Here is a 12,844-nt window from a genome sequence, read left to right on the forward strand (position 1 = left end):
AAGACTTAATTTACAGCTTATTAGAAATTGGATTCCTGTTTGGCTGAGGTATGCACCTAGGCCACACAGGAACCCCCACTCTAGTCAGGCTAAACTAGATATGCAATAAGATCACCTGTGCTCACTCTCTGGTAGCTAGGCTCAGAGCAGTCAGGCTTATCTACAAAGGCAATGTGTAAAGTTTTTGTGTAACACACACACAGTAACACAATGAATATACCACAAAAACTCCACACATGTTTAGAAAACTGAGAATATTTACCTGAGCAATATGAGACCAAAAGACAGCAATCCAACCAGTGGAAGTCGAGATATGAATTTATAAAGATTACATGCAAACATAGTGCTTAGAAGTTGCTAGCAGTCAAAAGGTTACTTGAGGTCGTGAGGGACTGGTGCAAATCCAAAGTTCAGGCCAACCATGATGGACTGCAGGCCGACTACAGGACCCAGACAGGTTAGGCTGAAGAAATACCAGGGATGGAGCTTTTGATGACATAGAGAGCCTTCTGCATCATCGTCGAGCTGTGCAAAGGGGAAACGTTGTCGTCGTCAAGCTCAGTTAAACTGAAAGCAACATTTTGACGGCAAACCACGCTTAGAGTCGTCATCGAGCCCCGCAGGCTGTGAAACTGCTGTCCTAGGCCAGCCTCTGCGTCATGGTTAACGGGAGATGTGGCGGAATTTCTCAGGCAGTCGATGCCATGCATCGTTCTTTGATGAAAACAGCTGTGGAGCCCACTTTTAAGGAGCAGAACGTGGAGGGAGCACCTTAGGCAAGGGCAGGACTCACAGTCAGCAGAGTCTGGCAGCACCATCAGAGTTGTAGGAAGTCTTTTGTGTTCCTGAGACATCAGAAAACAGGAGGCAATCCTGTAAGACCCTGGAGATCATTTGGAGGGAAGTCAGAGCCCTTCCAGCAGAGTCAGGGAGCATCAGGCAGCAGGGCGATAAGCACAAAAGCAATCTTCCAGAAAAGCAGTCCACCTGAGTCATTTAGGCAGAACTGACGACCTTTTTACAGTGGTTCATTTCAAGATCCAGAAATGTCTGAATTTACCGGGTGAGAGACCCAGTATTATACTCAAAAGTGCGTTTGATGTAGGAGGTGACTTCAAACGAACTCCCTGAAGTATGCAAGGATCCCTTTCAACCCAGTCCTATCTACCAGGATAAGCATGGACGGTAAATCAGTGCTTTGTGTGTGGATAGGACACTACCTATTGAAGTGTGTCAGCCCCTCCCCTTTCTACCCAATCCTGTCTGCCAGGCTACCCATGGAGGGTAAATCAGTGCTTTGTGTGTGGATAGGACACTACCTATTGAAGTGTGTCAGCCCCTCTCATTCCTCCCTGCCCAGGAACATCTATCAGAATGCAAATGAGTGCTCAGAATTCAGACGAGCCCCACCTTACTGTGTTTGTAGAGGGAATGCACAAAGTGAAGCTATGACCCTACATAGACGTGTATTGGAGACAGGCTGTTAGACGAATGACGCAAGTCAAAAAGAAATTCCCTTTGGGCGAATTTGCAACAGTACATAGGTATTCACAAAACATACATTCAACTATTGACAACTCACATGGCACAAGGAAGCAATGTAAACACGTGAAAATTACAGTGTATGTGAAAACACTCTGGCAAAGAATAAAGTATAAAACAATTTATTAGGCAAACATTACATCAATTAAATGCTAAAAATTGGGAAACATATATAGGACGGTATAATAAACAATAAAAACAACATTCCAATAAAAAGGAGTACGCAGGGAGAAAGGATTAAACTCAAGCACAAGACATTAATTTTGAATTTCTCCTTAATTTATAATCCCTGATTAGCTCCTAGGGCGTCGACGCGTTTCGGCGGTACAGTCAATCAGATCCGCCTTCATCAGGACAATGTATGGATAATGTTTCCCAAACAAATTCTGGAATTTAAACAAGATCAATTTTATGCATAGTAAGTGGGTACAATAGATCTAATTGAAATTGCAGAAATTTGTGACCTATAGAAATCCTTAAAAAACATAATGTTACAAGCTTACTAAAAGAACACATATAGACATTGCTTCCATTACACAGAGGGACATATAACACAGTCACATGACATTACATTTTCACAAAAACCTTATGTGATCACAAAAAAGTGATTGGTACCAAGATATGTGGCCCAATTACATAGTTCATTGTATACTCGAAGTTAGTTCATTATAAATTTACATACCTCATACACAATATTTCTAAAGACCCATCTGTCAAATAACAGGATTGGGAACAGAAACCTTATATGATCAAAAAGAGTGCTTGGCACCAAGATATGGTGTCTAATCATATACACCTATTGTATTACAAAAGTTAATTCATTGTAAATATACATTCGTCTTATACAGTATTTATAACAACCATCTGTAAATAACGAGATTGGGAACCAGACCCAGATCATTTTCTATTATTTGGTGACACCAGATTTAGCTAGGAAAAGAGGTGGCAAAAACCAGCGAACAGTGATACCTCACCTACCTCAAACTGCCGAAAGATATAACAATGTATCATAAGGGGTTTCCGCCTCCTTATCTCTAAGTTGAGGTTTTCGTCCAGCGAATAATCCTCTGTCTATGTTCGGAGTACCTGGTTATAGGAGGGATGGACATCCTATTTAACTGATTAAAGGACGGTTATTCACATTAGTTAACCATTGCTAACAGTCTTCTCAGTATGTCAGCTTTGCCAGCATACAGCAGCTATTTCTCATTAAACACCCCCATCTAGGTGTGTGTAAACAGGGCCACAAAGAATCCGAATTTGGCTGGTTTGTAATAGAAAAAATCAAAATAGGGAAGAGAGGTGGCAATATGGTTTCAAGAAGAAAAGAAAGAGAGCAGTGGTACATTTCCTACCTCGACACAGTCAAGAGAGGCTTAAATTCGAGAGAAGAATGGGACCGGATTATTGGAGCCATATAGAATACGCACATGCCCCCATTCTTTTAACATAGGGTAGTTTTTGCTGTAACCAAATGCATCGCCTGAATAATTAGGCACATGGTTCTATTACTATAGAACACTAGCCTCCATGAATATGTAACTAGGGTATACAATCTGCCTGCCTATAGATTTCAAAGGATCCTAGATGATAAACATGCTGAGGCTGCAAATATCTAAATATCTGGATGTACATGTCCAAGAATAAGTGCCCAGACCAGTATATTTGGAAAGACCAACATAACTTTTCTGTCATTATGAACATTCCGAGGTGGATTTTTTGGAATCTTTTACTAAAGCAGCATTCGCCGTCGTTTTTTTTGAGGGCCGATTTAAACTAATCACTTTAATAAATATATCCTTTTAGGAGATTATTACTCCATTCTAAAATTTCTATATTTCATGAACCGTCGTATCCCTTAGATTGAGTCCCCAGGAATTAATGATCAAACATGTCTTCATCATCGACATGTTAAATATCACGGGTAGTCTTTCTACCCGTTCTATTACTTCCGCGATCGTCATCACCTGAGACCCGCGCTTTGCCGATATTTAAAAACTACCCGTTTCCCAGCAAGTTGGCTAGCCGGGATTACGAGCGGAGTTACACGCGGGACGCATAGAAACTAAACAAAGAAGGTGAGTGAGCCATACTGGAATGAGGGGCTCCTAGTGACTTGCGCCACTATGAGAAAGGGTTACTTTTGACGAAATCATTTTTGGTTTGTCATTTTATGCAGGGCCTCCAGAGAGGGAACTCTCACGGGAAACGTGTATTTAACGAGTACCTTGGGATTAAAATCTAACCCCTCTGTGCATGGCTAAGAGCTCTCGTAAACGATTTTACACGAAGTGAAAGTCGGAATTTGAAACTGTACCTACCGCGTGCTTATGAGGCAGCTTTGCTAATTATGCGTGAGTATATTGAATAGACATGCGAATATGAATAGCCGCCATCGGAGTGGTAACTGATTAGTAATGGTATATCGTTATTTTCAGCTTCCAGATATTGAGCTGGACGCATTTTCAATACCCCATGGAAATTATATAAGTGGTTTCTTTGAAGTTTTAAAGTAAGTAGAGGTTTAATAAAAAGCTCTTTCTTGTGTTGCGCTATTCAATGATTTTTTAACGTATGCCCACTTTTTGTGAGTCGAATTAGTAAACACAAAGTGACGCTTTCTGTCTCTATATATACGAGTTTGTAAATGCCGCCCTTATGCATTAGTCCGATAAGCAGTGTAGAAAGGCGCCTTTGTGAAATAAAAAATAAAAAACAATATACACAATTAGGCGGATGAGAGATAGCTCCGGCTGTTTACACACACCTAGATGGGGGTGTTTAATGAGAAATAGCTGCTGTATGCTGGCAAAGCTGACATACTGAGAAGACTGTTAGCAATGGTTAACTAATGTGAATAACCGTCCTTTAATCAGTTAAATAGGATGTCCATCCCTCCTATAACCAGGTACTCCGAACATAGACAGAGGATTATTCGCTGGACGAAAACCTCAACTTAGAGATAAGGAGGCGGAAACCCCTTATGATACATTGTTATATCTTTCGGCAGTTTGAGGTAGGTGAGGTATCACTGTTCGCTGGTTTTTGCCACCTCTTTTCCTAGCTAAATCTGGTGTCACCAAATAATAGAAAATAATCTGGGTCTGGTTCCCAATCTCGTTATTTACAGATGGTTGTTATAAATACTGTATAAGACGAATGTATATTTACAATGAATTAACTTTTGTAATACAATAAGTGTATATGATTAGACACCATATCTTGGTGCCAAGCACTCTTTTTGATCATATAAGGTTTCTGTTCCCAATCCTGTTATTTGACAGATGGGTCTTTAGAAATATTGTGTATGAGGTATGTAAATTTATAATGAACTAACTTCGAGTATACAATGAACTATGTAATTGGGCCACATATCTTGGTACCAATCACTTTTTTGTGATCACATAAGGTTTTTGTGAAAATGTAATGTCATGTGACTGTGTTATATGTCCCTCTGTGTAATGGAAGCAATGTCTATATGTGTTCTTTTAGTAAGCTTGTAACATTACGTTTTTTAAGGATTTCTATAGGTCACAAATTTCTGCAATTTCAATTAGATCTATCGTACCCACTTACTATGCATAAAATTGATCTTGTTTAAATTCCAGAATTTGTTTGGGAAACATTATCCATACATTGTCCTGATGAAGGCGGATCTGATTGACTGTACCGCCGAAACGCGTCGACGCCCTAGGAGCTAATCAGGGATTATAAATTAAGGAGAAATTCAAAATTAATGTCTTGTGCTTGAGTTTAATCCTTTCTCCCTGCGTACTCCTTTTTATTGGAATGTTGTTTTTATTGTTTATTATACCGTCCTATATATGTTTCCCAATTTTTAGCATTTAATTGATGTAATGTTTGCTTAATAAATTGTTTTATACTTTATTCTTTGCCAGAGTGTTTTCACATACACTGTAATTTTCACGTGTTTACATTGCTTCCTTGTGCCATGTGAGTTGTCAATAGTTGAATGTATGTTTTGTGAATACCTATGTACTTTTGCAAATTTGCCCAAAGGGAATTTCTTTTTGACTTGCGTCATTCGTGGAACCCTATCCCTTTGGCTTTGGGGTCCCTCTCTCTTTTGTTAGAGACAGGCTGTTAGACACAAAGAGCAGCAAGTACCGAGAAATGTCTGCTTTCTAAAAGTGGCATTGCTAAAACAGTAATGCCAAATTCAACTTCACCAGTTGGGAGGATTTATCATTACCATTCCAAACATACCAAACATGAAAATGCTACTCCTCTCTGATCAGGAATTACAGATTAAAAGGGTGTTAAGGAATTCTCAATGCTGGACTAAGAGAGAGGTAGGCCTCACAGTAGTGAAAAATGAAATAGACTGTTTGTCTCTACCAGGACAAGCAAAACATAAAGGGAAAATGTCCTAACTTTAACTTACATGGCACCGGTTACTTCAAGGCTTTGTGCGTCGTTCATAGATCCCTAGGGGGTAATGGGCCTCCTATCATCAAATCTTTGATTCACCCTTACAAGGCCTCTAGAAGCTTCTGTTCGGATGAGATGAACCTCGCAGTGGTACAAAGGATAAGGAAGACCAAAAGTGGAGGGCGTTGCTTTACTGACAACGCCTCCAAGCTTTGAAACAGCCTGCCGTTGCAGCTGCGGAAACAACCCAATCATCTTGTTTTTCGGAAGCATCTCAAAACATGGCTGTTTCCTTAACAGTAAGTGCCGACTCTAGTAATCACTTAGCGCTGGGATGCTCCCGGGTAGCCATGCGCTATATAAAAATCCCTTCATTCACCCTTCATTCACCGGTTACTAAGGGTCTACCTTATGGGTGACATATGTAATAAAAGAAGAGTTTAAGCTTGGCAAGTAATTTTAAATGCCAAGTTGGAGTGGCAGTAAACTGCACACACAGGTGCTGCAGTGGCTGGCCTGAGACAGGTTTTAAAGTCTACTTTTGTGGGTGGCACAATAAGTACTGCAGGCTCACTGGTAGTATTTGAAGTACAGTTGTATGGTATGAGACAGTGGGGTAAATTTACAAAAAAATGGCGCGGCGCTGCAAGCACTTTAGCTGTATCGTGCCATTTCAAAAACCCCAGATATGCGCCATATTTACAAGAATACGGCGCACCCCTGTGTTTTCCCTTGTGCTGGCGCTAAACAAGGATGCCTAGGGTCAATGCAGACATCCTTGCGCCATTGTGTAATGGTGTCTGTGTTGCAGGGATAATTGTTTATATGCAGGAATGGATACCTTACTGCACATAACAATTTGGTCCTTCTATGTGTGCCGCAAAATTCAGCACACATGGAAAGAGCAAAAACGAGGAGAAATAAAAGTATTTCTCCTCATTGTGCCAATCTAGCCCCTGCTATTCAGTGGTGTTAGTTTTTGGCGCTGCCGCAGAGTTACACATCCTTGTAAATTTGGGGCAGTTTGAAAAAACAATGGGTGTTGCGGTGGAACAGCCACAGCAACACCCATTGCACGCCCCTTTCATGCAGAAAGGGTATGATATTTACAAAGCAGCATTAAGCCAAGCATTATAGACAATGGCGGAACCTCTGCTATGGTGGAGGAGCGTCACCCCACTATTTTGTGCAGTGTAAAGGAAATATAGAATAATAATAACTAAAAGTTATTATCATTTTATATTTCCTTCCTTTTCAAGTGGGCTGGTGAGAGTGGCTGCTCTGCTCATGCAGAGCAGGGCAAGCGAGGAGTGGTTTGCCCACTCCTAAGTGCGCAGTGACTGTTTCGTTGGCCCTCTCGGGCTGCCCAAACCAGTCATGCGTACTTTCCCCATTTTCCATGCAGGCTGCATTACAGCCTGCATGGAAAACAAGTGCCGGCTCCCATTCCCTGGTTGAGCATCCCACCAGGACGCCCACAACCAATCACAACACTGCATTGCAGCATTGTGATTGGTATGGTGAGTTTGGGTGCCTCCCAATCACAACACTGCATTGCAGCGCTGTGATTGGTCAGGGGAGCCTGGCTTACTGTTCCACGACTAGAGCAGAAGCAAGGAGAAGAGCCGCAGTGGCAGGACCGGTGGCATGGCAAGTGTTGTAATCATTTTCTTTTTTTTTCACTGCGCTACCTTGCGTCCAAGTGTCCAATACCTCCCCTGTGCCCGACCCCACCCACCCCCAAAAGTCATGCAGGCCGCGACTTAATATGGAACAGGGCATTGCACCACCGGAGCGTCCTAAAAAGTGAAGCTCCAGTGGTACAATGCCCTTGTAACTATACCCTAGTGTGCGCACATGATTGTCTTGAGTGCTAGTGCCAAAGAAATGTGTCAGGATACAAGATATCATGTAGGCGGGCAGTCACTGTACATATATCTTACTATGCAGAAGTTTGTAACTTTTAATAGAGGCATGATGTGTGTAATTCCTGCAATGGATTATTGCACCTATTCAGAGATTGAAGTGGGTGGAATCTATTGGAAATTACGTTCCCAAGCTTTAAAAAAAAATGTTTTATTCAAATCTGTTCTCATATTTCTTGTTAAAGAAGAACCAGTCCTGCTTGGTCAATGATTTCCAGAATTGTCTCAGGTTGAAAGGAAAGAAGGGCGTTTCCGCACTGTGAAGAATAGTTTACCTTCTTTTTGTTCTTCAATTAAGGTGTAAGATTTTTATTTTAGATGCTGTTACCTTTACCTGAAAGTCTCATAATATAGTTACAGAATATTTTCCTCTTTATAGTTATTTGTCCCCATATACTCGAGCGCCCATTTTAAGTTGGCTGCCTCTTGTTAGTTCTCCTTCATCGCCTGCGTTATCGACAAGCTTTTTGCAGCTTAAGGCTTACTTAAACAGTGCTAGAGTGTCCCTTCTTCCTCCTAGTAGCCAGCGATTGAGGAAAGTGTTTTTTGTGGCTCTGGTGGCAATTTCAGATCTTTTCTGTGGAGCTGCGAAAATTGTACCAATGAATGCCTCATTACTCGAGTTAGAAAACCGCAATAGGCAGTATAACCTGCACATTTTTAATTTGCGGGAAGGAGATGAAGACAGTGACTGTAGGCATTACTGGAATCCTTGATACCTGGTCTTTTATAGTTAACATTTTCAGAAACATTTGAAATTGATAAGGCTCACAGTTCTCATCGTAACCCAAGCCATGTTAAGCCATGTCAGGGGATTTTTAAAGTGTTGCGTTACCATTATTTAGTATTGATCCGGAAAGCAGCAAGAGCGATCCAAACTCTAATGGTTAATGGAAATACAATTTTTATACATATTCACCAAGGAGACTGTTAAAATTTGCAAAGAATTTGCTGAACTTATACCTCGACTAAGAAGCTGTGGTTTTAAGTATGGCATTTTTTTGATCCTTCTGTTGTGAGAATTTGGAAAGATGGTATCTCAAAATATTTTCATCGCCCTGAGGATCTTCGTGTGTTTTTAGATCAACATTCTTTGCTCTCCATGGAAACAAATGACTCCCCAACATTATTCATACTTTCGAATTCTATGCTTTTTGTAGCCTATGTATCAATATCTTTTGTGGGGGCATTATTTAGGCAGGTCAATCTTGTATATGTGCATGTGCTATTCTGATACTTCATTTATGTTTTTATGTTGTCTTTTTTATGTTTGTCCTTGTCTTTCCTTTTTCTTCTATTTCTTCCATCTGGAGCCACTTTCTACTTCTTCAAGCCACTTTTCTTTTCTTTATTCTTTCTCTTTTTTTGCTAACTGTGGATAATATTAACAGAATTAAAGTTGTTTTGTTCAATGTCAAAGGTTTAAGACATCCTGTTAAAAGTACTAAAGTTTTAGATTATTTAGGCAGACATAAAGAAGACATGTGTTTACTCCAGGAAACCCATTAAGATGATACAGTCTTATCATAGATGAATAAACGTTGGGTTGGTCACATCATTTCCTCTCTCGCAGTTGTAAAAAGAATGGTCTCGCTATCATTTTTGCACAAAAGTTGAATATTCAAATATTATCCAAATTTTCAGATGCAGAAGGTCGTTATATTATAGCTAAAGTCAAGGTTGATACTTATATTTTTCATATAATTAATGTTTATGATCCAACAAATGATGCTCTCAAATTTTGGTCTCTTTTTACTTCTGAAGTGATTAAATTAGGTACCGTTCCTCTGATCATTGGTGGCAATTTTAATTTAATTTGTGATATTTGGATAAATACTCTCTAACCAAATTTCACCCCCTTAAGGCTTATTTTATTTTTAATTTTTTTTTAAATCAACTAAATTTGTAGACATTTGGCGCTTACATCTCCCAAAAGAGAAGCAGTTTACCTTTTTCTCGAACCCCCGCAATTCTTATTCTCGTATTGATTACTTGTTAATTTCCCATTCATTCATTTTCTGATCCTACAATTCATAATATTGATATTTCTGACCATGCTCTTATTTCAGGTATTATACAACTTAATGCAACTTAACAATCCCACTCTCGATGGCGTATGAATACGAATATTGCTCTTAATGACAATAATAAATATTAACTTTTGTCAGCATTACATGGCTTTTTTTCGTTTAGCCCAAAAGGATCTACTTCTCTTGTTAATCGATGGAATGCATTTAAGGCTTATATCAGAGGAGCAACTACATCAATTATGGCACACAATAACAAAGCTTTCTACACTAAACTTAAAGAGTTTGATAAACAAATAGCAAAATAGGAACAGCTGTTTATTTCACCTCATGATAACAAATACAAAATGCAATTGCAGAAACTCAGATATGAGTTAAACTCTTTGCTTAGTAGAAGAGCTGTTATACAAATTTCGGATAACAAGGCTAAATTTATTTTTAAAGCTAATAGATCTGGGCGACTTTTGACAAATTATTTGCATATGAAAAATGATAAAATCCCAAATTAATGCAATAAATGGCTTAAATGGTAAACCAGCACTATCGCACAAAGAAATTCTTAATGATTTTTCGATCTATTATTCAAATCTATACAGTAATCCCTCAGCTCTAAATAAGAGCAATGTAGATAAGATCTTGCAATCCTGAGGCATACCTAAAATTACAAACCAAAAGGAGAAGCGTAGAGGTACTGACAGAATCACCCTCCAAAGCGAGACTTGTTTAACCAAAGAGATTCTATCAAAAAAGTGAATAGGTGATGGTTTTTTAATTTTTAACTGTTTTTGAAGTGGTGCTAGGCTCTCTCTTACACATGGAAAGATGGGAGCACAATGTGCTTGTTGAAATACCCCTCACACACTAAAAAACCGTTAGTGTCATGCTTCATCATAGGGGTCTTCCCGCCCCTATAACGGGACGGGGCGTGCTACGACCAGACGGAATACGCGGGAGCACTTAAGATGTGACAGAGGCTATGTGTAGGTGCATGGGTATCAGTGAGAGTGTAGGGACCTAACACTAGTGAGTGTGCAAAAAGTGAAAAAATGAAAAAAGTTTAAAAATTCCCTGGCTTAGTAGAAAAAAACACATTTATTAACTTCTCTAGCTGGGAACATTAAGAAGGGGTTGTGTGGTAGAGCATTAGCTACTACCTAGTCGACATGTTTCGTAAGCAGTCCCCTACTGCTTACTCATCAGGACCATATAGCGATCCCTACTAGTTACTACTCAGTTCTATGAGGTTGTGCCTGCTGTCCTACAAACAACCAGCAAAAATAAGCTGGCTGTTTGGGCTTCGGGGCATGAGTTGGCCCAGGTGAAGCAGAAAAAATTTACCTGATGTGGTCTCTGTAAAAGAAAGGGGAAGAGAATAGCCAACATAAATGCGTGAGTAGGCATTCTAATCTGAAAGATGATACAAACAGACAATTATATACCACATTATTGGAAAAGACCGCATTATAAATCTGAAAGCGATTGTATTCCTACATGAGAATCAACATGTAGGTGTTATGTGTCTCTCGACATCAGCTGTCTGTCGTTAGAGACATATAGTGGCTTCACACTACGGGTTCCACTATCATCTCATCACACACACCAACAATCATGACTCCATGCATTTCCAACGAACTAGCAATTGAAAGGGGAAAGGGGGGGACCTCCTTCGCAATATTTTCATAACAATTGGTCAGGGTATCGGTAAAAACAGAGCCTTGGTCAGAGAAATCAATACATACTTATCTCAATAATTGTCATCGCCCCATGAGTTTGCAGGCGAGGGGTATTCTGCGCAGTTTACTATAAGGAACAAAACCTTGTGTTAATAGTTTCAGAGTCAGCGAGATTTTGTTTGTTTGTTATGCCCCTGTGACCCGTTTTTTGAGACTCGAGGTCAGAGTCTATTACTCACATGTCTGCCAGAGAAAGAAATCATTATTCCTACCCCCGTGCTCCTCCGAGGATTGCCGGGCTCGAGTGTCCGTTTGTTATAAAAAGCCCTGCAGTTCCGCGTTTGTCATTTGCGTGGGTGCCTCCTACCGCATAACGCTAGAGCGTTAACTTCCAAAACATGGCCGCCCGTTTGTGGCACAGCCAGAGTGTAAAAGCGGAAGTCTTTCCGCAGTGTCTATTTTCTGCTCAGGATTGGTAATATCTGATTTAAAACGCGATTTCAATTGCAAAATGATCAATAATTCATAGAGATGCAAATGGATTCTTTAAAAGGGAATTTCTCTGCAGGGAGAATCCTCGTGGTGGCGGCCTCCACCATCCAATGTCAAAAACTAGAAAGGGTAGAAGCAGAGGGGGATATTGATCAAGAAAAGTAAGGGGCAAGGTGCCATTACAGCTGGCTCCAGGGTATGTCATCATTCAGCCCGTTTTTGTGTGACTGAATACGGAACACCCATCTCTGTTCCTTTTCTAACAGAAATCTTTCATTGCTGACCAGTTCTATTACCGTGCATGTGATTTCCTCCGGTTTGTGATTCATTTCAAGGAAATGGTTCGTCAGTTTTGTACTGGATTTCCTGCATTTTATCGTGCTCTTGTGTTCACCTATCCTGACCTTAACTGCCCTGCTTGTCATGCCCACATATTCCAGTTGACAGGGACAGGTGATCAGATATATAACATTCACACTGTTGCAGTTGCTAAAAGCTCTCTGTTCCCAGACGGTGCTGTTGATGAAAGTTATTTTTTTGCTTTTCTTAGTTAGACCGCAAGCCCTGCATCCTCCACATGGATAGTGACCTTGAACAAAATTAGGGTCTCTTTGTGCATTGTTGTTGGTTTTTGGTCTTGTATGGACCAAGACATCCCTCAAGCTCTGTGCTCTTTTGTGCGCAAACATTGGTTTTGGTATTTGTAAACCACCGCTGTTCAAAATTTTCCAATTCCTGTTAATGATTTTGGTCACTAAGTTGGAGCTGGTATTAAATGTTGTCACACAAATTG

This window comes from Lissotriton vulgaris, chromosome 4_1 (assembly GCF_964263255.1).
Source record: "Lissotriton vulgaris chromosome 4_1, aLisVul1.2, whole genome shotgun sequence".
NCBI classification, from domain to species: Eukaryota; Metazoa; Chordata; class Amphibia; order Caudata; family Salamandridae; genus Lissotriton; species Lissotriton vulgaris.